Consider the following 4,062-nt stretch of genomic DNA (forward strand, 5'->3'; position numbering starts at 1 on the left):
TTGAACATCGAATTCGCAGGTTCGATCCCTGCTGAAGTCTAGAAAAAAGAAGTCTGATGAAGAGATGTGGTGATCTCCGAAATAGCTGCTATAACTTCTACCGCTTAGACTTTGTTGCTTTTTCAATTTTTCCTAATAAACAATCGTGGTACAAAGCTCAATAAAAATATTAAAAATAAAAATGTTAAAAGCCACGATAACAGTGACAAAAAAAATATTTTTTTTTTAAATCTAAGAATAACAAAAGTAACCTTAAATAAAAAATATGAATAAAAGAAATATTGTAAAAAAAAAAATTCCCTGCACCAGCACTGGAACCTGGTACCTCAGGCATACTACGCGAGTGCTTTGCTCTGTCGGCCATTGCGACTGTTGGAGTGCCGCGAGCAAAATAGGGATGCCAAAGTCGACTTCGACTTTCGACCAAAATCGACTTTTTACTCCTGAAAGTGGAATTTTAGTGATCGACTTTTAGTGTATGGAAGTCGACTGAAGTCGACTTTTCACTTTCGACTCTCGACTTTTTTTGATTTATTTGCATATAAAAACGGATCTTCTAACAAGGGCGCGGAGTGCTGTTTGGTCGTATTTAAAAAAATTTGCCAATAAAACTGAAGTGAAATTTGAAAAGTGTGGTAGAGAAATTAATTTTAATTACAGTACAACAACATTGTCAAATTATTTAAGAGCAGCGCATAAAATTCCTCAAATTTGTTAATCGTTTGTCTCCACAGTCTTCAGTTAATAATGAGGTAAGATAAACATAGGTATTTATTTTAAAAATTTCATGCAAGAAAGTTTTTCTGCATGAGTTTATGTAAGTTTCTAGAGACAGTCTTTGGTTCGAATTTGACCAATACGTAAGGTACAACATTTTAAACACCGCTAAAAACGTTGCTGGTAGGATTCCAGTTAATATGCGATGTTAGTCGCGTGGATAGTCGCAATCCACTAGCTGTCTGGGCTACTCCCATATTTATCCATGCTTATAAAGTGGCACTATATTTCTACCAATACCCGCCAATTCTGCTCCATCGGAAGGCCACATTTTGCAAAAAGTTGTCCGTAATTATCAAATATTGATTCAAACAATTTTTGGAACTTTTTTTTTGTGAAAATTTAAAAATTTTTAAATTATTTTTCAAAAATATAATTTTTGAAAACCCTCACAACCAACAATTTCATGCTGTATAACTGGAACAATTTTCAAAATTTTTAAAAATCCTTTAGTGTCTGTTTTTTTTTACCTAGCATTGAATGTCACTAAATTACAGATTAAATTACAGATTATATTAAATCATGATATTTTTGACGTATTCTGACTCTTATATTTATAGCTAATATATGAGTTAAATGCAGAGTATAGTTAATACATTTTCTTTTTATTAAAAAAGTCGAAAATAGGCGAACAAAGTCGACTTTTCTTCGTGGATCGGTCGACTTTTAAAGTCGGCTGTACAGAGTCGATCGAAAAGTCGACTTTCTAGTGAAGTCGAACAACCCTAGAGCAAAAAGGCATACTAATGCTTTTCATAGGGGATGAATTGGCAGACTAACTCATCAACTGGTATGATGATACTAGTATTTCTACTAGCCTGACAATTGACATCTCGTAGGACATCGCAATGTTAAAAATACCAGTCGCTAACATTGAAAAAGGATAGAACGTGAACTAGTTGGGCTGAAACGCAAACTGGTAGAATTCTAGTTCACAACTAGTAGCTTTCCCTGCTGGGAATCTCCTCATCGATGCGCTTTGTTAAATTTTGTCCCAGTTCAGTCAGCTTCTGGTAGACACTCTCGTTAACTGACATAAGACGGTCGGTTTGCTGCTGGAATTTCCGCTCCATTTCTTTTAGATTAGCAAAGACAGTGGAGAAGGTCAGTGTTGCCACGCCGTCTCAAGAAAATGTATCCCTGACCAAGCCAAAAATGTATCCAAATGTATCCAATTTTCTTTTTTTACATATACATCTCATAATTTGTAAGAAAACCAAACATTTTCATGAAAAAGACATAATTTAACCCATCCTAAGGACTTGGAATGCATGTGCATAAAATCGAACATTTGTAATTTCAATTTATAAAGTACATTTTTTGTGCATAAGTATTTTGCAAAGTAAATATAATAAATAACAAGTACACTCTAAAGGGAGCATGTAAAACTACTACTGAAAAGTATCTATTTTTCAACAAGAATCTGTATAAATATACGTAGAGGATGTTCAGTATTTGATTTTGAACTTGAGATCTTTAAAATATACACATATATAGAATGTTTAAAATTGCAAAAATTTTCAAACTACAAATAGATTTCCTACTAATAATAAACATTACTTTATTTTAAACATTTTATGTGTAAAAGTAAACAGGCAATGATTAATTTTATTACACGGCGTGCAAATTTGCACACATTAAAAGAGGAATCTGGTTACCTCTCTCAATATGCGCAAATAACCAAAATTTTTTCAGTAAAATTCATAAAAGTTTCCTTAAATAAATCAAATTTAGTTTTTTAAACTACATTGAAATCTTCTTTCTTTTTAAATTAACAAATGAAAGTATGTGATATGAAAGAGGTTACTACAGAAAGAGTATAATTTACTTTATATATATCGTCGTTTAAAGTACAAAACCGCGTATCGTCATTCTGCAAAACTGCGTAACTGACGTTTGCTGCCAAAAATTGGATTTGCTGAAACAAGCTCTTGGCTCAGTCCTTATCCATTCGTCCTGAAATATACTAGCCAGAAGTGCGATTGCTTTATAAAAAAGAGAACCATTTTCAAATATAAGTGTTTTTACTCTCTAGAAAATAATTTATGCAACGTCACATACGTGGTCTTGCATTTTGTTGATACGCGGTTTTGTACTTTAAACGGCGAGATGTTTATTAAGATCTTGCTTAAAGCATCCTTTTAAGCTAGTCGAAGCAATTGCGCTTATACCTATTTTGGTGAGATCTCTTCATATGTTCATTGCTTCGTTCACAAAAACTAAAATGCTTTAATTTCACGCTTAAGTAGCGATTCTTTATGCGTTTATAAAACGTAATGCTTTCTAATTTCTTTAATGAAAATCGATTTTTGAACGAAAAAAACTTTATAAGAAATATAAAATTTTGGCCTATTTAAAAAAGTATCCACATTTATACTGACCGGAAAAAATTAGTATGCCGCAAAAATTCGTCTAAAAATGTATCCATTTGGATCTATTTAGATCCAAACGGGATCCCTGGTGATGGTAACGTCTTCATCCAGTTTAACGGCTTTAGCAGCCGGAGAGCCTTTGCTCAAATGATGCTTTTGGGACGAAGCAACAGTAGTAGGCGACATTTTCCGTGGTTAAAATTTTAAGATTTTGCAGTTTTTGTATTGTTTTTAATTTATTATTTTAAGAAGATAATACATTCTATTCAATCAGCTGCACGCGAATTATATTAGCAAGCGTTTACCAACTCCACGAGTGTGCGAAAGCACGATAAAAACAATCTATTTAACACAACGATGGCCAACAAAAGCAAGAGCGAAACTTATGCACGTCCCTTCAGCTCAACGAATGTATAACATTATACATATCCTAATTAAAAAAAACGAAAATAAATAATATATTCAACAATTTTTATAGAGCTTGAAGCTGTTTTTAATGAAAAAATATTGTGGAAAAGCAACAATAATTTTGAAAAAATGGTAGAAGTGATAGCTATTTCAGAAATCACCACAATTCCTTATCAGACTTCTCTCAGTGGGATTCGATCCAACTAACTACCATTTTTTCAAAATTATTGTTGCTTATCTACAATAGTTTTTCATTAAAAACGGCCTCAAGCTCAATAAAAGTTGTTGAATATAATTGTTATAAGGCCATAAAATAACAAAAACAAATAACTTAAGGACGAGCACACCTAAAAGTTAAATATTCTAAAAATTGAATTATTAACAAAACCAACAACCACATGATCAAGTTTAAATAGCACTGGAATAGCTGCGCTTGATTGTAGTTGGCTTCACAAATGAAAAGGTGGAAAAAAGCAACAAGAATTTACATGGCGAACTTAGCATG

The 4,062-nt window shown here is 32.5% G+C and overlaps 1 protein-coding gene across 3 annotated transcripts in view; it reads left to right on the forward strand.

Moving 5' to 3' along the window:
• The window catches only part of LOC118749517 (methanethiol oxidase-like), a 98,841-nt gene that overhangs the window by 51,933 nt on the left and 42,846 nt on the right, over positions 1–4,062 (forward strand). Inside the window, exon 1 of one of the 3 annotated variants that reach the window (XM_036484323.1) lies at positions 711–752. The exons of the other annotated variants lie outside the window; for them this stretch is intronic. The gene's annotated coding sequence lies outside the window, so the exon portion shown is untranslated. Of the gene's footprint in view, positions 1–710; positions 753–4,062 lie in introns of those variants that run through there. 3 annotated transcript variants of the gene reach the window in all.

This window comes from Rhagoletis pomonella, unplaced genomic scaffold, assembly GCF_013731165.1.
Source record: "Rhagoletis pomonella isolate Grant_MI unplaced genomic scaffold, Rhpom_1.0 Rhpom_scaffold_00001, whole genome shotgun sequence".
NCBI lineage: Eukaryota > Metazoa > Arthropoda > Insecta > Diptera > Tephritidae > Rhagoletis > Rhagoletis pomonella.